The sequence below is a fragment of the Triticum dicoccoides genome, chromosome 7A, assembly GCF_002162155.2.
Source record: "Triticum dicoccoides isolate Atlit2015 ecotype Zavitan chromosome 7A, WEW_v2.0, whole genome shotgun sequence".
NCBI lineage: Eukaryota > Viridiplantae > Streptophyta > Magnoliopsida > Poales > Poaceae > Triticum > Triticum dicoccoides.
This window is the reverse complement of record NC_041392.1, coordinates 312,505,852-312,532,454: the sequence shown is the minus strand read 5'-3', so window position 1 is coordinate 312,532,454 and position 26,603 is coordinate 312,505,852.

Here is a 26,603-nt window from a genome sequence, read left to right as displayed (position 1 = left end):
AAAGCGCAAGGCGGTGGCAAAACGCACAATTAATGCCTAGCGCTTTTTCGAACTATGATAGCAATGGAATCTTAAATTAGAACAGTTATTCTTCAGGTTTAGGCACTTGTTCTACATGAACAGAGTCTAGTAAGACGTAAGAATATAGTACTTAAAAATAGAAAATGAGCTCATAGACCTTACCACATTCTTGGTTCGGGACCAGTACAGAACATGGCGTTCCCAGTCATCGTCCAATAAATATGTCTTAGGAGAACGTAAGGGAATTTGATGAGTTTCTTTGCCGGTGAAGTACGTTTTCTTCAGGTAATTCCAATACTGCCACCACACATTCTTGAAGATAGCTGAGGGAGTCCTGGATTAGGGGGTCTCCGGACAGCCAGACTATATCCTTTGGCCGGACTGTTGGACTATAAAGATACAAGATTGAAGACTTCGTCTCGTGTCCGGATGGGACTCTACTTGGCGTGGAAGGCAAGCTAGGCAATACGGATATGTGTATCTCCTCCTTTGTAACCGACCTTGTGTAACCCTAGCCCCCTCCGGTGTCTATATAAACCAGAGGGTTTTAGTCCGTAGGAAAACATACAATCATACCATAGGCTAGCTTCTAGGGTTTAGCCTCTCCGATCTCGTGGTAGATCAACTCTTGTAATACTCATATCATCAAGAATAAATCAAGCAGGACGTAGGATTTTACCTCCATCAAGAGGGCCCGAACCTGGGTAAAACATCATGTCCCCTGCCTCCTGTTACCATCCGCCTTAGACGCACAGTTCGGGACCCCCTACCCGAGATCCGCCGGTTTTGACACCGACATTGTTGCTTTCATTGAGAGTTCCTCCGTGTCGTCGCTGTTAGGCTTGATGGATCCTACGATCATCGATAGCGATGCAGTCCAGGGTGAGACCTTTCTCCCCGGACAGATCTTTGTGTTCGACGGCTTCGCACTACGGGCCAACTCGCTTGGCCATCTGGAGCAGATCAAAAGTTACGCCCCTGGCCACCAGGTCAGGTTTGGAAGCTTAAACTACACGGCCGATATCCGCGGAGACTTGATCTTCAACGGATTCGAGCCCCTACCTTGTGCGCCGCGCGGTCACGATGAGTACGATTTAGCTCTACCATCAGACCGTATTCAGGAGATCGCACCGACAGCCGCTTCGAGCCTCAATTTGGAGCCAGTTGCGCCATCCATGGACGAGTGGATGGACCCCGTCACGGAGGCCGTATCCTCAGCAGCGATCGAGCCGAATATCGACCTTACCCTTCACGAGAGCCGTGTTGCCAAACTGCCGGATCCTTCTCCGGCCATGGACTCTGAACCGCCTGCGCCCGTTCCTGTCGAATCCGATTGGGCTCCGATCATGGAGTTTACCTCTGCGGATATTTTTCAGCACTCGCCCTTTGGTGACATACTGAAATCATTAAGGTCTCTCTCCTTGTCAGGAGGATCCTGGCCAAACTATGTCCGGTAGGATTGGGATGCGAATGACGAAGAAATTCACCGCCCACCCACCACCCACTTAGTAGCCACTGTCGATGACTTAACCGACATGCTCGACTTCGACTCTGAAGACATCGACGGTATGGACGACGATGCGGGAGTCAAAGAGGAACCACTGCCCACAAGGCACTGGACAGCCACCTCATCATACGATATATACATGGTGCACACACCCAAAGAAGGCAATGGCGACGAGACAACGGAGGATGACCCCTCCAAGAAGCAACCCAAGCGCCAGCGTCAGCGGCGCCGCTCTAAGTCCCGCCAAGGCAAAAGTGGTGATACCGGCACCGGAGATAATAGCACTCCAGATAGTGCCGAAGACAACAACAATCCCCTCCAGCAAGATTTAGAGCAGGAGGATGGAGGAGCCAGCCCTCCTGAGAGAGCGGCAGATGGAGAGGCGGAGGATGATAATTACATGCCTCCCTCTGAAGATGAGGCATGCCTCGGCGATGACGAATTCGTCGTGCCATAGGATCCCGTCGAACAAGAGCGCTTCAAGCACCGGCTTATAGCCACGACAAATATCCTTAAGAAAAAGCAGCAGAAGCTTCAAGCTGATCAAGATTTGCTAGCCGATAGATGGACTGAAATCCTGGCGGCCGAGGAATATAAACTCGAACGCCCCTCCAAGAGTTACCCAAAGTGCAGGTTGCTACCCCGACTGGAGGAGGAAGCACCGAAACCTACATCCTCGGCGTATGACGCGGCTGATAGGCCACCTCGTGGCCACGAGAGAGAAACATTCCAGCCAAAAGCTCAGCCCGCACCCCGACGCCATTCAAATAAAAAGCCATGGGAAAATACGCCAGACCTGCGAGACATATTGGAGGACAAAGAAAAACATGCAAGATCAATCTACGGATCACGAGGGAGCGCCACTATGCGAGACAATAATCCTCACGCCGGATACAGTAAAAGTAAGTCCGGCCGGGCCGAACACAGCGGGCAAGACTCATTTGAGCTGCGTCGCGACATAGCCCAGTACAGAGGCGCCGCACACCCCCTATGCTTCACAGACTAAGTAATGGATCATCAAATCCCAGAGGGTTTCAAACTCGTAAATATTGAATCATACGACGCCACAACAGATCTTGCGGTACGGATCGAGGATTTCCTCCTGCACATCCACATGGCCCGCGGTGATGACCTACACGCTATCAAATACCTCCCACTAAAACTCAAAGGACCAGCTCGGCATTGGCTCAACAGCTTGCCAACAAAGTCCATTGGCTGTTGGGAAGATTTGGAAGCCGCATTCCTCGACAACTTTCAGGGCATTTATGTGCGACCACCAGATGCCGATGACTTGAGCCACATAATTCAACAGCCAGAGGAATCGGCCAGGCAACTCTGAACATGACTCCTAACAAAGAAAAATCAAATCATCGACTGTATGGATGCAGCGGCCCTAGCAGCTTTCAAGCACAACACCCGCGACGAGTGGCTAGCCCGGCACCTTGGTCAGGAAAAGCCGAAATCTATGGCAGCCCTCACGACACTCATGACCCGCTTTTGTGTGGGAGAAGACAGCTGGCTGGCCCGCAGTAATAACATATCAAAGAACCATGGTACTTCGGATACCAAGGACGGCAACGGCAGGTCACGTCGCAACAAACATAAGCGCCGCATTAACAGCGACAATACCGAGGATACGACAGTCAATGCCGGATTCAAAGGCTCTAAACCTGGTCAGCGGAAAAAACCATTCAAAAGAAGAACTCCGTGGCCGTCTAGTTTGGACCGTATACTCGATTGCTCGTGTCAAATACACAGCACCCCCGACAAGCCAGCCAACCACACCAACAGGGATTGTTGGGTGTTCAAGCAGGCCGGCAAGTTAAATGTCGAAAACAAAGATAATGGGTCACATAGCGATGACGAGGAGGAGCCCCGGTAGCTGAACACCGGAGGACAGAAGAGGTTCCCCCCACAAGTGTGGACGGTTAACATGATATACGCAACCCACATCCCCAAGAGGGAGCGGAAGCGTGCGCTCAGGGATGTATATGCGTTGGAGCCAGTCGCCCCAAAGTTCAACCCATGGTCCTCCTGTTCGATCACCTTTGATCGCAAGGACCACCCCACTAGTATCCGTGATGGCGGATTTGCCGCACTCATCCTAGACCCAATCATCGACGGATTTCACCTCACTCGAGTCCTAATGGACGGCGGCAGCAGCCTGAACCTGCTTTATCAGGACACAGTGCGCAAAATGGGTATAGACCCCTCAAGAATCAAACCCACAAAAACGACCTTTAAAGGTGTCATACCAGGTGTAGAGGCCCATTGCACAGGCTCAGTCACACTGGAAGTGGTCTTCGGATCCCCGGATAACTTCCGAAGCGAAGAGTTAATCTTCGACATAGTCCCGTTCCACATTGGCTACCATGCACTGCTCGGGCAAACCGCATTCGCAAGATTCAATGCGGTACCGCATTATGCATATCTTAAGCTCAAGATGCCAGGACCTCGGGGGGTCATCACAGTCAATTTAAACACAGAGCGCTCTCTCCGCACGGAGGAGCACACTGTGGCACTCACAGCAAAAGCACAAAGCAGCCTCTTAAGGCAAACCACTAGTTCGGTGATTAAGGACCCGAACACCTTCAAGCGCGCCCGGAGTAATCGGCAACAGGACCGCCTGGCACATTTCGAGCTCGCATAGCAATGCGTCCCCCATGCCGGTCCCAGCCAAACGGCGAAATCCATGCCACGCGTACATAATTACGCATTAAAAATACCATGGGCACAGGTGGGGAGGGGGCACGACTGCGGCACGCTCCAAGTCGCGGCTTAAACTGCAGTAGGGGCTTCCCGCTTTATTATTTTTCTCTTTTAAGACTATAATCTCTGGAAACCTTGTCCGGCAGTATGATTGCCGAACACATGATGCAGCAACCAAGGAGGCAGAAAGCTACGTCACACCACGGAAATCCCAGGTGGATTACGATAACGAGTGAAATATTTGCTTTAATACTATTCCTCAGCTTGCCCTTGGCAGGGACATGTCAAACAGTCCTACTTTTTGCTTATCACACTACTTGTATCATTCTACTTTAACGCACCTTGTGTTCATTCACGACATCTAACACCCGTACACTCTAGTACGGCCAATACGCTAGGGGCTTAAGCATACCCCATAATACGGCGTGAGAAGTCCGAACACTTTCGACAGTGCGGCACCCCGAATTTATAGAATTATATGCATCAGCTCCGAATCATGTCTTGGGTCAATAGTTGGGTTTGCCCGGCTCCCATGTTTTGGTACCTTACGTTCGCTATATCGACTAAGGTAGCACTGGGAGAACTACCGCGATTGTGCCCCGGTTCTGCTGGGCTAAGCACCTTAGTAGAGAAAGCTAAAACTGACTGTCATGATAAGGCGAGAGACTGGTCGCTGTTCGAGAGGTTTCAAGTCCCTAAAGACTTATGCCGCTTAGAGCGAGGAGTTGGCCCTGTCCGGCCTAAGGCATGTATCGCGCCCTGAATTTGGCCTTCCGAATACTAGGGGCTTCGCCGAAATATAAAATTATAGAATTCTATGGCTAAGTGAGAGTGATAACGCATTATGGTCCGATTGCCTTGTTCGTTGTGTTGAGCACCTCCCTCGAAGGACCCAACAATGGGAACAAGAGTGCTCAGGTTTATCCCGAACACCCCAGCACTCGTGGCGTGGGGGCAGAAGCTGACGACTAGCCATCTCTCATATTTGATAAACTGCCGAACAAAAGGTAATATTTTAAATTCAGACAAGCATTGCATAGCGCATATGAACAAGTTTTCATAATACAGGATCACACGAGCAAGTTTACTCAAATATTACATCGTTCATACACTCGTCCGCTACGAGACGGCACCCTTCAGGACACCCTCATAGTACATCTCGGGGTGGCGATGCTCCTTGCCCTGCGGCGGCCCTTCCTTCACCAGCTTCACGTCGTCCATCTTGGCGCATTGCACCTTCACACGGGCGAAAGCCCGGCGTGCACCTTCGATGCAGACGGACCGCTTGATGACTTCCACCTGTGGCAGGCATGCACAAGCCGCCTCACCAGGCCGAAGTAGCTATTGGGAAGGGCGTCGCCAGGCCACATCCGGACTATAAAGCCCTTCATGGCCTGTTCGGCCGCCTTGTGTAGCTCGACCAGTTGCTTCAGCTGGTCGCTCAGAGGCATCGGGTGTTCAGTCCCAGTATACTAAGACCAGAACAGCTTCTCCATTGAGCTTCCCTCCTCGGCCTGGTAAAACTATGCGGCATCCGACACGCTGCGGGGCAAATCTGTGAATGCTCCTGGAGAGCTCCGGATTCTGGTAAGTAACAAGTAATTTACTTTCACAGGCTTGCTTTGCATATAGAATACCTTACCCGCCACTATCTTCTTCATCGCATCAATCTCTTGGAGGGCCTTTTGGGCTTTGGCCTTGGCAATCTTTGGGCTCTCGAGGGCCGCGGCAAGCTCAGACTCTCGCCTCTTCAAGTCAAGATCCAATGCCTCGTGCTTCATCACGAGAGCGTGGAGCTCTTGCTGCACCTCGCCCACCCGAGCCTCCTGCCTTTCCCGCTCGGTGCGCTCCTTGGCCGCTTTGTTTTCGGCCTCGGATAGCGCTTGCTTCAGGGTCTCCACCTCAGTTGTGGCCCCTGGCAAATTTACGATGATCCTGTCATTTTGCAATTGCATTCTTTTTATATATATCCATAGACTAGGTACTACTTACCTTTGTTCTCCTCGAGATGCCTCTTGGCAAGGCCGAGCTCTTCCTTGGACCCTTCGAGGTCCTGCTTCAGTGCGGCGACCTCCGCAGTCAGTGCGGCAGAGGCCAGCAGCGAAGCCTGCATACGCATATAGACATACTTATATTAGACTCCTATGATATTGTTTGATCCTCTGTTCGGCTTTTCTTTGTGAACACCGATCAGCTGTGCTGCGACAAGAAGCGGAAGGACTGCGAAAGTCCCTAGAGCATTCAGATGCATACTCTCTGGTGCAACAGCAAGTGTTGGAGGATTTTAGCGCCAAACAGGACAAAGTTAATAATCTTGCTAAGCTTATTGCCAGCATGGTGGATACCACGTTTCATGAGCTCTTCTAAAGTTGTTTCAGTTATGCTCTTGTTTTGCTGCCGCGTTTATTTGCACTGGTGGCCAATTTTGACGGCCAGTGTATGTAATATGCTACTTTGTTCCCTATATTTGCACTGGTGGCAAACTTTGATGCCCAATGGATGTAATTTGTGTAATAGCGGTAATAGGCTAGCGTTAATTGCTTGCTTATTTATTTCCTTATTGTCTTGTTTAGTTGTTTTCTTGTAGTCATTACAGTTCTTTTTCTGTGTTTTTCTAGTGGCCACAATAACCTATTTTTGGAAACTAGGCCAAAATAATCATGTCAACACACATACTGTTGTAACCATGGGCCTCCTGCGGGCCGTATGATCCATGGGCCTTCTACGGGCCGTAGGATCCATTGGCCTTCTGTACAAGCCATAGGATCCATGGGCCTTCTATGGGCCGTACGATCCATGGGCCTTTTACGGGCCGTAGGATCCATGGGCCTTCTACGGGGCGTATCATCATTTCGCCAATCATGGGTCGTACTATTCGTGGACAATAACGGGCCGTTTATTGGCCGTATTTTATAACTCTATGAAAACAGCCCAACAGGTTTTTTTCGACATGAAAACGACCCAACATATTAACGAGCCACAAACGGGCCGACTGTAACCACGGGCTGAATTTTCCCCACAAGCAGAAAATGACAGTAACGGGCTGTAAGTAACCGAATGCTGGAAATGAGCCCAAGACTAAATGGGCCCTGAGAAGGCCGAAAGATATCATGGGCTGGAAACGGCCCAACAGAATAATGGGCCGTTAATGGGTATAAAGTGATACATTGTTCATGACAGGCCAGTTTTACCACGGGCCGTTAAGGGGCCGAGGGTTACTAAGGGCCTCATATGGGCTGAAAGACGTCGTGGGCCATACATGGGCCGGAAGTTAAAACGAGCTGGAATTATATTGGACGACCCAGATGACGCTACTGGGCCTAACTCAGATAGGCCGTAAACGGGCCCTGGGCGGGCTGTAAATGGGCTCTATGCGAACCAGCCGTTAACAGGCTTGCCATGGGCCGGCCTGCCACCTTTTTACCAAGTCAAACAGGCCGGCCTTTTCACAGGAATGGGCCTCTGTTGGGCCGTGCCATGTGTCGGCGTATCATAGGTGCTTTGGGTCCAATGAGTGGATGACATCTGTCCCAACGGTGAGCCAACACGTGTGTCCTCCAGCCAATGATGATTTTACACGTGGAAAATCCCCATTGGGTCGGGGCTGTTAACGGGTTATCGGATCCAAAATCGGACCCGATAGCTTAACGGTGTTCCATTACGGTGGATGCCACGTGTTGGTCACCCTTGACGAAAGCACTTTTGTGACGTGCGATTTATCGTCATGGAAGTGGACACTTCCGTGATGATAATTTTGGTAATGTCATGGAACACTTCTATGACATCACATGTATGACTATCTTGATTCTGTCATAAATTTGTCATGGATGTACATGCATGACAGAAAACGTGACCTACTGTGACAAACACGTATCATCACGGAAGTGTATTTTTTTTGTAGTGTAGTTATGTGTCACCCTATGTTATAACTATAGCATGAGGAATCGCATCCGACATAATTATCCATCACTGATCCATTGCCTACGAGCTTTTCACATATTGATCTCTGCTCAGTTACTTTACCGTTGCCACTATTACAATCACTACAAAACCAAAACTATTACTTTTGCTAGCATTACTGCTACTATCATACTACTTTGCTACTAAATACTTTGTTGCAGATATTAAGTTTTCCAAGTGTGGTTGAGAATATTCTAATACTTGAGAATATTCTTTGGCTCCCCTTGTGTCGAACCAATAAATTTGGGTTGAATACTCTACACTTGAAAACTGTTGCGATCCCCTATACTTGTGGGTCATCATGTACACAAAATAGGAACATATATATTACATGATTTGACCGATAGCATATGGTTCCTCAGCGTTGACGTTTTCGTTTTTGAGGGAGCTTCTTTCCCTTCTTGTCTGTTGAAGAATAATTGAGCCCCTCATTACTGACTTTTCCTTTTCCATGGAGTACGATCTTTCTTAGGTAATGTAGTATTGATTCTTCTTTTGACGTATACTTCATTTTCATCGTCATCTTCCCTCATTGGGTTGTCGTACTAGTTGTAGTCTTCCTCATTGGCGACTCCATCCATTCCAATGATGTTCCTTTTGCCTCTCCTCACGGCAACACAGCTGGGATTGCACGGGTCGGTTATGAAGAAGCATTGTGTCACGTGCTTAGCGTGTACCCATGGCTCATTTTTTGCGATAGCATTCACGGTAGAGCTCTTGGCGTCGGGTATAGTCATGGTAGTGAAATACCAGTTTTCTCTTTCGACATTCTTAGCCCATCTGACACGGAACACCATCGCATGGTGCAGCCCAGAGTAGTCAAGCTCCCATATCTCCTCGACCCTTCCGTAAAATCTCTTAGTTGCACCATTGTTGCTACCGGTCATGCATTCTATCGTCACCCCTGATTTCTGATCATCACTGTCCATATCTTTGGCCTCCGTGTAGAACGTGTATCCGTTGATATCATATGCCTGATAGGTGTTAAGGTTGGGTGAGGGGGCATGTGCTAAAGCATATATGAGCAATATGTCCTTAGAGCCCTCTTCCGGGGGATTAGCAATAATATGCTCTTTGAACCAATGCAGGAAAGTGGAGTTCTGCTCTCTCGTAACTTCAGTGTCTGTCCTGCATACCCCTCGGTCACGATACTTCTTTGCGATAATTTCTTTGTGCAGTGCCACGAAAGGATCTACCTCATCTAGGTGTTGTAGCACTACCAAGTTTGCTCTGTCAAAGTCGTGCATTTCCCTGCGACCGTTAGAGTGACCTTCTCCTTCAAGCCTCCCATCGTGCTCGTTAACTGGCAAACCCACACCAACACCAGGTGGATGGTCTGCGCCATATAGAAAATTCTCGCAGAAAGAGATGCACTCTTGTGTGAGATAGCCCTGGACGATGCTTCCATCCGGACGGGACATGTTATGAACAAATCCTTTTATGATCCCATTCATCCTCTCAAACGGCATCACGTTGTGCAGGAATGACGGCCCCAGGTCTATTATGTCGTCCACAATGTGGACACACAGATGCACCATGATGTCAAAGAACGCAGGCGGGAAGTACATCTCAAGCTCATTCAGTATCACAATGATCTCTTCCTGTAGCCTTCGGAGCTGCTTCACACTGATCGACTTTCGAGAGATGACATCAAAAAAGTTGCAGAGACCAATAAGTGTGTCATGGACGTGCTTGTCCATTATCCCTCTAAGGGCAACAGGTAGTATCCGCGTCATCATCACATGACAGTCATGGGACTTCATCCCGCTGAACCTTTTCTTGTCCATGTATAGATATCTGCTTATCTTGCCATAGTAAAGGGAACTAACTCTGACTCCGGTAAGGCACTTAAAGAATTGATTGATCTCAGCCTGACTTAAGGTAAAGCAAGAAGGGGGGCAATAATCCTCTACCCTTACTTTTTTGCCCTTCTTCTCCCGTGCCTCTATCTTCGTCTCTGTCTCGTCTGACTTTTTACGGGGCGGCATGTTCAGATCTTCCCTGGTTTTCAAATATTGCAAGTCTTTTCTTGCCTTCGGCCCATCCTTGGTCTTATCCTACATGTTCATTAGTGTCGCGAGCAAGCTCTCAAGGACATTTTTACAGATATGCATTTGATCAAGGCATTGAGGTGTGTGGAGTTTGTGCCAGTACTCCAAGTCCCAGAACATAGACCTCGTCATCCATACCTTCAGGAACGGCTCTAGCGCCTTTTTCATCGTCTTTCCCGGCGGGGGGCACTGTTCCCTGTTTTTCAACAGCTCATCGATTTTGGCACCGCTCCACTTATGTGGACGTCCTCGATGCTCAGCGTGACCATTGAATATATCTCAATGGTTTCTCCACGGGATCGCCCTGATCGAGCCATCTTCGATGCCCCATGTACACGATTTTCCCAAACCCGCCATCTTTCCTTGACGTTAGCTGTTGAGACATCGTATCATCCATGCACCATGTGCATCTGCAATATCCATGGCACACCTGGCCTGCGGCATATCCGTAACCGAGATAATCATGCACCATCGTGATCAGCGCGACTCTCATGTAGAAATACTCGCCTTTGCTGGCGTCCCATGTCTTGGCCGGTGTTTTCCATAACGTGTCTAACTCCTCTTGAAGTAGCCCCAGATATAGATTAATATTATTTCCTGGTTATTTCGGCCCTTGAATCAACATGCTCATGTGAATGTACTTCGACTTCATGCACAACCAGGGGGGAGGTTGTACATCCATACAAACACGGGCCATGTGCTATGGTTGGTGTTCTGGTTGCCAAACGGATTGATGCCATCGGTACACGCGCCGAGCACGATGTTCCTTGCATCACATTCGAAATACCGATAGAAGCCGTTCAATGCTCTCCACTGCTTCCATCCTTGACGTGTCTCAGCTTCGGATCATCTCCATCGTCGGGCTTCTTCCTCTCCGCGTGCCAGCGCATGAGTTTGCTTCCTTGGGATCTACGAAATACCGCTGGAGACGGGGAGTGATCGGTAAGTACCATACAACTTTCTAGGGAGATTTCTTCCCGGCCTTCTTGTATCAAGAAGCATTGCACACTGGACAACTTGTTTTTTTCGCATGCTCCTTCTGATAAATTATGCAATCGTTGATGCATGCATGGTATCTAACATGTGGCAGATCAAGAGGGCACACGATCTTCTTCGCCTCATCCACACTAGTAGGACATAGATTCCCCACGGGGAGAACATCCTTTAGGTACTTGAGATGCTCATCGAGGCTAGTGTCGGTCCATTTGTTTTTAGCCTTCGTCTTCAGAAGTTGGAGCGTGAAACTCAAGCGGGTCACCTTAGGATTGCAACCATCATACAATGGAGTGTTCGAGTCTACCACCAGTTGCTGCAGCTTAGCCTCCTCTCTAGAAGAAGCTCTCTCAATACTCGTCTCCTTGCGAAGAAGAGCTTGAACATGAGGGTCCCGCACGCTTGAACTTAGTACCGATGAACTCTATGGCGTGGAGTCCATGTTCTCTCCGCCGCCATGTCCGGCCCCTTCTCCGCCGCCATGTTTGGCCTCTTCCCCGCCGCCATTATCGATCATCTCCTTGTCTTGCCCCGTGTCGTCATTGCCTGCCCCGTCGGTGTCCTCAACATCATCATCCTCATCTTCAATTATCCATCGAGTATAGCCATCCATGAAACCAGTCATGAGTAGGTGCACTTCGACATGACCATCATCATAGGGGTCGAGCCAAACTATTCCTTTGCATCTTTGACACGGACATAAAACCTCTGTCAGGTTATTTTCTTTCATGTCCTACACCACCGACCGCAACCACCTATCCACCATCGTTTCACCGACCATCATGAACGCCTGCACGGTAATAATAGATAAATTGATTATAAAAATGCGTGCATGCATCAAAGTCATACAAAAATTCGGAATGACCTTCCCTAAAAATAGGACATATAGATCTAGAGTATGCCCGGAATTCACCGAAATGGAAATAAATCGACATTTCAGCGAAACATAGGCAGCTCCCAAGCAGAATTCAGCGTCAAATCATGCCACACACACAATTTCCATCATATCGCCCCATTATGTCATATCGCACACACATACACATATTTCCATTCTTGCAAAAGCATGATTTTTTAATCACATATCTCTTGAGATCAAGCACACGCGGTGGAGATGGATGCATGTAGTAGGGAGATCAAAAGTGGACAAAGCTCTTCTTGACAAGGCCAGATCTAGTTAGGGGGTACATAGGTCACTTCACTAAATGCTGCATCTACCTAGCTAGCTAATTTGGGAGGAGACAACTTCAACTAGTGACGGAGGAAGGAAAAAGAGAAAGGATATGCATTAATGGAGGTGGTGTAGTTAGCTAGGAGTAATAAAGAGAGAGAAATGTAGGTAGAAGAGGGAGAGTAATGGGGGATAAGTATTGAGGGAGAAGCAAAGTGAGGGAGAGAGGAGGTGGGAGGTAGGGGAAAGTTAGGAAGAGAGGATGGGGGAGGGGAGGGAAAAGGTGGTATTATGCTGAGTCTTAGCAGTAGCGCGGGCCGTAAAGCATGCTACTGCTAAGAACATAGCAGCAGCGCGCTTCCAGCACACGTGCTGCTACTAAGCGGGGCCCGCCATGTGGCCAGTTTAAAAATTAGAAGTAGCGACGAGCAAAAAAGTGCGCTACTACTATTACTTTAGCAGTAGCGCGAGTCGTAGGAGCGCGCTGCTGCTAAACCTAGGTTGGTGGGTACTGTCGGTCTATTTTAGTAGCAGCACAGTTCCACTGGGCCGCGCTACTGCTAACTGAGTAGCAGTAGCACTTGTTTTGCACCCGCAAAACTGATAATTAGCAGTAGCGCCTCTTTTTGTACCCCGCTGCTGCTAAGATTCTGTGTATAAGGTTTTCCCTAGTAGTGAGGAGATTAATTTTCATTTTCAGTAGAAGCATGATAAAATACTGATTCTTTTTGCAGAAGATTAATAAACAAATTTCTTAGGTTGTCCTAATGTTTCAGAATTTTTGGAGTCACATAAGTATTCAGAATCTCCAAATTGATATAGACTATTCTATTTTTGACGGATTCTGTTTTCTTTGTATTGTTTGCCTATTTTGATGAATCTATGGCTAGTATCGGGGGTATGAACCGTAGAAAAGTTGGAATACAATAGATATTACACCAATATAAATAAAGAATGACTTCACAACAATACCAAAAGTGGTTATTTATTTTCTTATACTAACGGAGCTTATGAGATTTTCTGTTGAGTTTTGTGTTGTGAAGTTTTTAAGTTTTGTGTAAAGGATTTGATGGACTATGGAATAAGGAGTGGCAAGAGCCTAAGCTTGGAGATTCCCAAGGCATCCCAAGGTAATATTCAAGGATAGCCAAGAGCCTAAGCTTGGGGACGCCCAGGAAGGCATCCCCTCTTTCATCTTCGTCTATCGGTAACTTTACTTTAGGCTATATTTTTATTCACCACATGATATGTGTTTTGCTTGGAGCGTCTTGTATGATTTGAGTCTTTACCTTTTAGTTTTCCACAATAATCCTTGCTGTACACACCTTTTGAGACAGACATGCATGAATCATGATTTATTAGAATACTCTATGTGCTTCACTTATATCTTTTGAGCTAGGCAATATTGCTCTAGTGTTTCACTTATACCTTTTAGAGCATGGCGGTGGCTTTATTTTATAGAAATTGATGAACTCTCGTGCTTCACTTATATTATTTTGAGATTCTCTAAGCAGCATGGTAACTTTCTTTGGTTATAAATTTAGTCCTAATATGATAGGCATCCAAGAGGGATATAATAAAAACTTTCATATAAAGTGCATTCAATACTATGAGAAGTTTGATTCCTCATGATTGTTTTGAGATATCAAGATGGTGATATTAAAGTCATGCTAGTAAGTAATGATGAATTTGAGAAATACTTGTGTTAAAGTTTGTGATTCCCGTTGTCGGTGTCAAAATCGGTCGATCTCGGGTAGGGGGTCTCGAATTGTGCGTCTGAGGATCGAGGCAACAAGGGACAAGTGGGAAACAATGTTTACCTAGGTTCGGGCCCTCTTGATGGAGGTAAAACCCTACATCGTGCTTGATTGTATTTGATGAGTATAAGGGTCACAAGAGTTGATCTACCTCGAGATTGTAATGGCTAAACCCTAGCTGTCTAGCCTATGAGAATTCTAATAGCCTCTACGGACTAAACCCTCTGGTTTATATACACACCGGAGGGACCTAGGGTTGTACATAGTCAGTTTTGGGGGAAGGTAATAACATATCCGAACACGCATAGGGGATTCCTACCCGGACACAGGGGGGGGGGAGTCTTCTGCTTGTATCTTCACGACCCATCAGCCCGGCTCATATCAAATAGCCCAGACACCCGAGGACCCCCTAATCCTAGACTCCCTCGGTAGCCCCCGAGCTGCCCTTCAAATGACGATGCAGTATCCGGCTTATGTCTTCGGCTTTTACAAGGTTGGTTCTTCATCATACCTTGGACGGATAATAGTCTGGCCCTGACCTCCGCGTTCTACCTTTATGACCCCTTCCCTATCGTTACCTCAATTTCCACGCGCTGGGCGAATGTGAACGGTCCATAATAATTTTTACCAAAAAGAAAACCCCTGGACACACAGGGAAGACGCTTATATAAAGAGGTTAGATCCCTAAGCGCCATCCGCATCATGCCGAGAACACCAGGACTAGCCACGAAAAACAAAACATGGCCAGTGCCCCAGGCTCTTCTTTGCCCCCCCATGGACCTCAAGAGGATGATTGGGAGAGCTGTTCAGTGTCTCATCTTCAGTTGAGTCGACTCCAGACGCAAGAATATCTCCCCCTCGCTGACCGTACGAGTGGGATTGGATTCAATTGGCAATGATGTACTAGCTGAAAATTTCCCCAACCCCAATAAGGAGGAGAGGGCGTGCTTCGTTTTGTTTCTCTTGCGGGGCTTAGGACTTCCGATCCATCCCTTTTCCCAGGGGTCCGTTGGAGTTTTACGGCATCCAGCTGCACAACCTCACCCCAGGTTCGATTCTGCACATCTCAGGCTTTGTCACTCTCTGCGAACTATTTCTAGGCTGTGAGGCTCATTTTGATCTATGGAAAAAGTTCTTTTGCCTCATCCCTCGCCAACAAAGGGGCTCCATATTTGAAGTGGGCGGCGCCGAAGTATGGCGCATAGCCGGATCAGGCTACCCTATTGGAACTCCCAAAGAGGTATCCCTAGAATGGTCTTTGGAGTGGTTTTATATTGATGATGTCCCACTTCCCGACCCAGTTCAGCGCGGCCTCCTGATACGTCTCCAACGTATCTATAATTTTTGATTGTTCCATGCTATTATATTACCTGTTTTGGATGTTTATGGGCTTTATTATACACTTTTATATTATTTTTGGGACTAACCTATTAACAGGAGGCCTAGCCCAAAATATTGTTTTATTGCCTATTTCAGTGTTTCAAAGAAAAAGAATATCAAACGGAGTCTAAATGGAATGAAACCTTCGGGCTAGTTATTTTTGGAATGGAAGCAATCCAGGAGACTTGGAGTAGACGTCAAGGAAGCTTCGAGGAAGCCACGAGGCAGGGAGGCGCGCCCTACCACCTGGGCGCACCCCCACCCTTGTGGGCCCTCGTGGCTCCCCTGACCGACTTCTTTCGCCTATATATGTCCATATACCCTAAAAACATCGAGGAACCGAATAGATCGGGAGTTCCGCCGCCAGAAGCCTCTGTAGACACATAAAACCAATCTAGACCCGTCCCGACACCCTGTCGGAGGGGGAATCCCTCTTCCGTGGCCATCTTCATCATCCCGGCACTCTCCATGACGAGTAGGGAGTAGTCCACCCTCGGGGGTGAGGGTATGTACCAGTAGCTATGTGTTTGATCTCTCTCTCTCGTGTTCTTGAGGTGGTATGATCTTGATGTATCGCGAGCTTTGCTATTATAGTTGGATCTTATGATGTTTCTCCCCCTCTACTCTCTTGTAATGGATTGAGTTTTCCCTTTGAAGTTATCTTATCGGATTTGAGAACACTTGATGTATGTCTTGCATGTGCTTATCTGTGGTGACAATGGGATATCACATGATCCACTTGATGTATGTTTTGGTGATCAACTTGCGAGTTTCGTGACCTCGTGAACTTATGCATAGGGGTTGGCACACATTTTCATCTTGACTCTCCGGTAGAAACTTTGGGGCACTCTTTGAAGTACTTTGTGTTGGTTGAATAGATGAATCTGAGATTGTGTGATGCATATCATATAATCATACCCACGGATACTTGAAGTGACATTGGAGTATCTAGATGACATTAGGGTTTTGGTTGATTTGTGTCTTAAGGTGTTATTCTAGTACAAACTCTATGATAGATCGAACTGAAATAATAGCTTCATGTTATTTTACTACGGACTCTTGAACAGATCGATCAGAAAGGATAACTTTGAGGTGGTTTCGTACCCTACAATAATCTCTTCGTTTGTTCTCCGCTATTAGTGACTTTGGAGTGACTCTTTGTTGCATGTTGAGGGATAGTTATATGATCCAATTATGTTATTATTGTTGAGAGAACTTGCACTAGTGAAAGTATGAACCCTAGGCCTTGTTTCCTAGCATTGCAACACCGTTTGTGCTCATTTTTATCGATAGTTACCTTGCTGTTTTTACATTTTCAGATTACAAAAACCATTATCTACTATACATATTGCACTTGTATCACCATCTCTTCGTCGAACTAGTGCACCTATACAATTTACCATTGTATTGGGTGTGTTGGGGACACAAGAGACACTTTGTTATTTGGTTGCAGGGTTGTGTGAGAGAGACCATCTTCATCCTACGCCTCCCATGGATTGATAAACCTTAGGTCATCCACTTGAGGGAAATTTGCTATTGTCCTACAAACCTCTACACTTGGAGGACCAACAATGTCCACAAGAAGAAGGTTGTGTAGTAGACATCAAGCTCTTTTCTGGTGTCGTTGCCGGGGAGGTGAGTGCTTGAAGGTATATCTTTAGATCTTGCAATAGAATCTTTTTGTTTCTTGTTTTATCACTAGTTTAGTCTACAAAAGAAAATTACAAAAAATGGAATTGAGGGTACCTCATATGCTTCATCTTTTTAATGTCTTTCATGAAAATAAGGATTCCGATAATTGTGCCAAAGTGTTAGAAGAAGAATGCATTAGAATGTTTGGCACTAAATCTTTGAATGATGAGCATGATTGCAATGTTCTTAGCATAAACTCCTTGAATATCCATAGTACTAATGATGATTGCACTAGTCATGATGAAAATGCCTCTTATAAGCATGTCAACTTTTGTGGAGTGCATAGAGTTTGCAAGTACACACCAAATAGGGACGATAGATTTTGCAAGAGGCATAAGTATTTAGAAACCAAATGGTTGCAAGAGAGGCTAGATGTTTGTGCTGAAAAATTAAAATTTCTTCGCCATACTTGTGAACTTTGCAATGAACATGGTCTTTTAAATCTCCAATGAAAATTGTTTCATGTTCGTATCATGTCCAAAAATTGTGATGATTTGATTTCCCTTGCACATCATAATGAACTTAGTTTGCTTTTGGGTTATGAAGAAATGAAACGTATAACTAAGCATATTTCAGAATATAACCTTGAGAAATTCCTTGATATTGATCTAGAAGAAATTTTTATGTATTGTGCGGTGAATTGCATTGAAAATCCTTATATCGCCAATTACATAACGAAAACAAAACAAATAGAGGATGAAGAGAATACTAATGAAAGGGAAGAGGCTTCCCAATATCCTCCTATTATTCTTATGATGAATCAGGTAACGAGGAGGAGCCTTCTATTCAACCAATCTCATTAATAAGGAGCTCCAAAAAGAGGATTGCGCCCACACATAATGTGAAGAAGAAAAAGATAAGATGGAGGAGCAAAGGTGAAAAGGTATCCCCCCAAATGATGTTGCTCCTATTACTCATTGTGATGATGATAGTTGCTATACTATTGGTGCTATCCATACTATTAATGATGAGAGTGATTATGCTTATGATATGAAAAGGCCCAAGCTTGGGGATGCTATGTTTGATGAGAATGACATGTTTGAAAATGTATTTGCTGCAATTGATGTTTGTCCCAAGCTTGGGGATGCTATGTTTAATGAAGATGATATTTGTAGTCTTCCAAGTTTTGATATGCAAATTTATTATGATGATAGCATGCCTCCTACTTATGATGATTTTATTGATGAAAGTGGGTTTGGATGAGTGTCAACTTTAGGAAGTAATGATCCCACTATTTTGGGGGGTGTTGAATCTTATTGTGACAATTATGAAAGTGGATTTGGAGAGGTCATGACTTTATTTAGTAATGATTCCACTATCTTGGAAGAGGTTTCAATTGATTATGATGAGAACAAAGTTGCTACTTATGATGATTATTGCGATGACATGTATGCTATAAAAAGTAGTGATGATTATATTTATAAAAATTGTCATGATTATGATTACCCTTTTTCTGAACTTTATTCTTTCAACGTGGAAACAATTTATAGTATTCGAGTCTCTTATGATACTCCCACTATTCCGAACGAGAAGAATTTTGCTTATGTGGAGAGTAATAAAATTTCTATGCTTGTAGATCCTGAAAAGAATGCTTTATGTGATAGTTATATTGTTGAATTCATTCATGACGCTACTGAAAATTATTATGAGGGAGGAACATGTGCTTGTAGGAATTGCAATAATATCAAGTTTCCTCTCTATGTGCTTAAAGTTTTGAAGTTATGCTTGTTTTACTTTTCTATGCAAATTGATTATGGTTCGCACAAGTTGTTTGCTCACAAAATCGCAATGCATAGGAATTGGTTAGACTTAAATGTTCGAGTCATATTCTTCAGGATGCTCTCTTTATGTTTTAATTCTTATCTTTTATGTGAGCATCATTGAAAGCATCATGCCTAGCTAGGGGCGTTAAACGATAGTGCTTGTTGGGAGGCAACCCAACTTCTGTTTTATTCTTTGCTTTTTGCTCCTGTTTAGTAATAAATAATTTATCTAGCCTCTGTTATAATTGAGTTATTATGCTTTTAATTAGTGTTTGTGACAAGTAGAACCTTTGGGTAGACTTGGGTGAAGTCTTTGTGATCTTACTGTAAAAAACAGAAAGTTTAGCACTCACGATATTAGCTGCCAATTTTTACTGGAGAGTGAGATTAAGTTGATTCGTTTTGCAGATGATTAATAGACAAATTCCTCACGTCCACCAATTTATTTCAGAATTTTACGAGTAATTGAAGTATACGTTTGATACAAATTACTACAGACTGTTCTGTTTTTCACAGATTCTGTTTTCTATGTATTGTTTGCTTATTTTGATAAATCTATGAGTAGTATCGGAGGGTATGAACCATAGAGAAGTTGGAATACAGTAGATATTACACCAATATAATAAATAATGAGTTCACAAAAGTACCTAAGTGGTGATTTATTTTCTTATACTAACGGAGCTTACGAGTTTTCTGTTATGTTTTGTGTTGTGAAGTTTTCAAGTTTTGGGTAAAGATTCGATGGACTATGGAATAAGGAGTGGCAAGAGCCTAATCTTGGGGATGCCCAAGGCACCCCAAGGTAATATTCAAGGACAACCAAGAGCCTAAGCTTGGGGATGCCCCGTAAGGCATCCCCTCTTTCATCTTTGTCTATCGGTAACTTTTCTTGGAGCTATATTTTATTCACCACATGATATGTGTTTTGCTTGGAGCGTCATTTTATTTTCTTTTGTTTTGCTTGCTGTTTGAATAAAATACCAAGATCTGAAATTCTTAAATGTTAAAGAGTATCCAAACAGTTACATAATTATTCAACTACTCTTTGATCTTCAGTTATATCTTTCGGAGTAGTTTGTCATTTGCTCTAGTGCTTCACTTATATCCTTTTAGAGCACGGTGGTGGTTTTATTCAACTACTCTCGTGCTTCACTTATATTATTTTGAGAGTCCTAAACAGCATGGTAATTTGCTTTGGTTATGAATTTAGTCCTAATATGATGGGCATCCAAGATGGGTATACTAAAAACTTTCATATAAAGTGCATTGAATACTATGAGAAGTTTGATTACTTATGATTGTTTTGAGATATGAAGATGGTGATATTAGAGTCATGCTAGTTGAGTAGTTGTGAATTTGAGAGATACTTGTGTTAAAGTTTGTGATTCCCGTAGCATGCACGTATGGTGAACCGTTATGTGATGAAGTCGGAGCATGATTTATTTATTGATTGTCTTCCATATGAGTGGCGGTTGGGTACGAGCGATGGTCTTTTCCTACCAATCTATCCCCCTAGGAGCATGCACGCAGTACTTTGTTTCGATAACTAATAGATTTTTGCAATAAGTATGTGAGTTCTTTATGACTAATGTTGAGTCCATGGATTATACGCACTCTCACCCTTCCACCATTGCTAGCCTCTCTAATACCGCGCACCTTTCGCCGGTATCATACACCCACCATATACCTTCCTCAAAACAACCACCATACCTACCTATTATGGCATTTCCATAGCCATTCCGAGATATATTTCCATGCAATTTCCCACCATACTGTTTATTATGACACGCTTCATCATTGTCATATTGCTTTGCATGATCATGTAGTTGACATCGTATCTGTGGCAAAGCCACCGTTCATAATTCTTTCATACATGTCACTCATGAGTCATTGCACATCCCGGTACACCGCTGGAGGCATTCATATAGAGTCATATTTTGTTCCAAGTATCGAGTTGTAATTCTTGAGTTGTAAGTAAACAAAAGTGTGATGATCATCATTATTAGATCATTGTCCCATGTGAGGAAAGGATGATGGAGACTATGATTCCCCCACAAGTCGGGAAGAGACTCCGGACGAAAAATAAAAAAGGGAGAAAAAAAGAGCCCAAAAAAAGAAGACCCCAAAAAACAAAAAAACGAGAGAAAAAGAGATAAGGGGCAACGCTACTATCCTTTTACCACACTTGTGCTTCAAAGTAGCACCATGATCTTCATGATAGAGAGTCTCATACTTTGTCACTTTCATATACTAGTGGGAATCTTTCATTATAGAACTTGGCTTTTATATTCCAATGATGGGCTTCCTCAAAATGCCCTAGGTCTTCGTGAGCAAGCGAGTTGGATGCACAGCCACTTAGTTTCTTTTTGAGCTTTCATACACTTATAGCTCTAGTGCATCCGTTGCATGGCAATCTGTAGCGACCCGACCTCAAACGGTCAAGTCTCTGTGCTTCAGTGTCATCCGTTGATCGGTAATGCTGACACATACAGTACTCGAATGATTTATAACAGAGTAACAATCACACACTTATTACATCGAACGTCTCAAAAGAGAACTTATTACAATAAATATGGCTTAAGGCCATCTAAAACGATAACAGCGGAAGGCTTGGAAGATAAAGTGAGACCATCAACTCCAACGGCATAGCTGAGTGCATGACAAATGAACTTTTGCGTCTTACTCCTCATCTGAAAAGTCTGCAACATGATATGTTGCAGCCCAAAAACGGGTCAGCACATGGAATATGCTGGCAATCTAACACAGTAGAGCAATGAATAGATAAATGCTATCACTACATGCATATATGGCTAGTGGAGGCTCTATGGTTATATTGTTTTTGCGAAAAGCCATTTTTTCCCTACAACAAAGAAATATATTTTATTTAACTATCATGGTAGTTGAAACATTGAGAATGGTACCCCCATCTCAATCCCAACTAAAAGTAATTATCACCCCAACAAATTAAATTAGAGTGATGAGATATAGTAGGATAATCCAAGTACTAGATACTCAAGATGTCCATAATTAGGGACACGGCTAACCATGATTAGTTTGTACACTCTCCAGAGGTTTGCGCACTTTTCCCCACAAGACTCGATCTCCTCCGTTGTATTTCTCGCACTGCACGGTGTTTGAGAAACAGATGACCGAGACATAGTCTTTCAGAAGCATTAACTCATTACTTCGGGTGGACAGTTACACCTACTTTCCCTCTACATCTGCTAGCCGACCACTGAAAGAGGTCACACAACATACTCAACTATGCCAGAGCCCATAATGGCTTGTGGCTGCACACGGAAGTTTCTAGCATGAATAATCTTTTGATCCCTTTGTGCCTGGGTGGCGGACCGTAGGAGGATCACACGGTATATCCCCGAGATCTCCTAGGACACCACTGGTATATCCCCAGGTTCCCAAAACAAGCAATCCACCCAGATGTGTATTAAAGTTGCCACCTTAAGTTGAACCATTAATTAACAATCTCACATCTGTCATGGGTACACTCAAACCCAATCCACGTCTATGAGCATAGCATAGCAATATAAGCATAACATAGAAGTAACTCCCAGGGTTTGATATTAAAACGGGGCAATGGTTCTACCTCATCATCTACTTCCCAATACCCACAAGTTAATCACATCCTAATCATGCAATGTTTGGGGATTGGAACTAATGCGTAAAAACTGGGTATGAAAGAAGTATGATCAATGTGTTACTCGCCTTGCTGATGATCCGCAAAACCTAGAGACTCGTAGTAGCACGCTTCACACTCTGGGTGTTCTATCTCAAACAAACAATAGCATACATAAGAAATCAAGCAAAGATGCACGGGTAAATCTCAAATAAGAAGATCTAACCAGAAATTTCAACTAAAGAACTCCGGTTTGCAAAAATAATCAAATCAAATGGAGCAACAAAACACAAACCACGAAAGAAACAAGATATGATTACTAATCTAGACTAAAGTCAAATTTTACAATACCAAAATCTTGTTCAAGTTGGTTAAACAGAAGGAGGGCTTCGAGACGAAGATCTAGGCGCTTGAATAGCCTCATTCTGATAAACGAGCGAAAAGATAAACTAAAACAAAAATTAGGGCAGAAATCGCGATCAGAAATAGTCGCGGAAAACCATGGAAAAACAAAAAATTGACGAACAGGCTAACGAATGAACGTTCGCTGTCTGTGAAAAATGGGTGCACGGCATTCGTTAAAATGACCGTACAGACGAACATCTCCTACTTAACTAAACCACAGAAAACCGGAATAAAATTGATCTAAAGAAAAAAACGATCTTAGGGTTTCTATAAAAAAAACGACCGGTCAACGGTCAACGGCGGCGGTTAGGCGAAGTCCGGTGACTGCAGCGGCGGCTCCGGTGAGGCGGCGGGGCACGGCGGCGGGACGGCTAGCGCGGGTGGTGGCGCATCTAGGGTTAGGGCGGGACGCGGGCACGTGGTGGGCTGGGGCGGCCTCGGCGGCTTATAAGGCCGGCCGGGGGGAGGAGTCCGGGCCGAAACCGGCCCGTTAAGTTGGTTGCCTCTTTTTTTAAAAATAAGTCCTGACACAGAAAAACAAAGAAAGGAAATACTAAACGGACTCTAAAAATGCTGAAATAAAATTTCCCTGTCCTCTAAAAATATGTCGGACAAGGTGAACATTTATTTGGGCCTATAATGCAATTTTGAAAAACGCGTATTTTTTCCTAATTCGAATAAAATTGCAATAAAATCCAAATAAAAATCATTTATTTGATTTTAATATTTTCCTCCAATATTTCATTTATTTTGAAGAAGTCATATTATGTCCTCTAATATATTTTAATTTCGAAATATGTCCGGAGAGAAAAATCATTAAAACCAAAATGATCCTTGTTTCAAAATTTGATAGAAATTCAAATATGAAAATCGTGAAATCCCCAACTCTCTCCGTGGGTCGTTGAGTTTCTTAGGATTTCGAGGATCATGAAACAAAAATGCAATAAAATATGATAGGCATGAATGACCTATGTATAACATTCCAAATTGAAAATTTGGGTTGTTACAAATCGACCCCCCTTAAGATGAATCTCGCCCTCGAGATTCGGGTTGGCTAGAAAATAGATGCGGGTGGTCTTTGCGTAGATCATCCTCTCGTTCCCAGGTGGCTTCATCCTCGGTATGGTGGCTCCACTGAACTTTGCAAAACTTGATAACCTTATTGCGAGTAACTCGGCTAGCAAACTCGAGAATCTTGACAAGTTTCTACTCACATGTCAAATCATTATCCAATTGTATTGCTTCCAGAGGCACTGCATCCCTCAGAGGAATATCGGCCATCTCTGCATGACACTTCTTCAACTGAGAAACGTGAAACACATCATGAACTCCCGACAATCCTTCGGGTAATTCCAACTTGTAAGCAACATCTCCCATGCGTTCCAAGACACGGTACGGTCCCACAAATCTCGGGGCTATCTTTCCCTTAACTCCAAAACTCCGAACTCCTCAAAGTGGTGACACTCTCAGATACGCCCTGTCTTCGATTTCATAGACTACCTCCTTGCATTTTGAGTCTCCATAACTCTTCTGCCTGGACTGAGCTACCTTCAGTCTATCTTGAATCAGTTTAACTTTCTCTTCAGACTCATTAATCAAATCCGGTCCAAACAACTGGCGGTCTCCAACTTCATCCCACATCAACGGTGTTCTGCACCTTCTTCCGTACAGGGCCTCTTACGGTGCCATCTTCAAACTGGCCTGGTAGCTGTTGTTGCATGAGAATTTTGTGTAAGGAAGATTATCATCCCAACTAGATCCATAGTCTAGTGCACAAGCTCTCAACATGTCCTCTAGAATCTGATTGACTCTCTCTATCTGTCCATCTGTCTGCGGGTGAAAAGTTGTACTGAACTCCAACCTAGTTCCCAAAGTCTGATGCAGCTGGTGCCAAAACTTTGAAGTAAATTGTGTTCCTCTATCTGATACGATGGTCCTCAGAACTCCGTGCAGACATACGATCCTGGTCATATATATCTTGGCCAACTTCGCACTTGTATAAGTGGTTTTCACTGGGATAAAGTGAGCTACTTTGGTCAAGCGATCCACTACTACCCAGATTGAGTCATATCCTGATCGGGTCCTAGGCAATCCGGTGATAAAATCCATGCCAAGCTTATCCCACTTCCATTCAGGTATCGAAATAGGCTGTATTAATCCTGCTGGCTTCTGATGTTCTGCCTTCACTCTCTGACATACATCACATACGGCTACATACTCGGCAATATCCTTCTTCATACCAGTCCACCAGAAACTTTCCTTCAAATCCAAATACATCTTGGTGTTTCCAGGGTGTATCGAGTATGGCGAGTCATGAGCTTCCTGTAATATCAACTTTCTGATCTCGGCATTATTGGGCACAAATATACGGTCCTCAAACCACAAGGTGTCGTGATCATCCACACGAAAACCTTTGGCTTTGCCTTCACTCATCTTCTCCTTTATCTCGGCAATTTCTTTGTCATCCTTCTGAGCTGCTCGAATCTTTTCCAACAATGTCGACTGAACCTCCAATGCTGCAACAAAACCTTTAGGAACTATCTCCAAACATAGCTCCCTAAGATCTTCTACCAACTCCTTTGGCATTCCTCCGCTTACGAGGGTGTTGACGTAAGTCTTCCAGCTCAAAGCATCTGCTACGACATTATCCTTGCCTGGATGATAGTGTAACTTCATATCATAATCCTTTATGAGCTCCAACCATCTCCTCTGCCTGAGGGTCAACTCCTTCTGAGTAAAAATGTACTTCAAACTCTTGTGATCCGTGCACACATCACAATGATCTCCAATAAGAAAATGTCTCCAGGTCTTGAGTGCATTCACTACAGCTGCCAACTCCAAATCATGCGTGGCATAATTCAATTCATGCGGTTTAAGTTGTCGTGAGGCATACAAAACAACTCTTCCGTCTTGCATAAGTACTCCTCCAAGTCCTAAGCGAGAGGCATCGCAATACACTTGGAAATCCTTGTGTATATCCGGCAGAATTAGCACTGGGGCTGTAGTCAAACGTTTCTTCAACTCCTGGAAACTTGCTTCACATTCTTCAGTACAATGGAACTTGTTGTCCTTCTTCAACAATGCCGTCATGGGCTTAGCAATCTTAGAAAAATTCTCAATAAATCTCCGATAGTAGCCCGCGAGTCCAAGAAAACTACGGATCTTTCCAACCAAGGTGGGTGCCAACCACTCAGTGACTGATTTAACCTTGGTAGGGTCCACTGCTATAACTTCTCCTGATATAACATGTCCAAGAAATCCAACTTCCTTCAACCAAAACTCACATTTGCTGAACTTGGCATATAACTGATGTTCCCTGAGCTTCTCAAGAACTAACCGCAAATGCTCCTTATGTTCCTCTTCATTCTTTGAGTATACTAAAATATCATCAAACCACCACGACAAACTTATCCAAGAACTCCATGAACACCTTGTTCATCATACTCATGAAATAGGCGGGGGTGTTAGTCAATCCAAATGACATAACCGTATACTCATATAGCCCATACATTGTGGTGAACACTGTTTTGGGTATATCTTCTTCCCTAATATTCAGCTGGTGG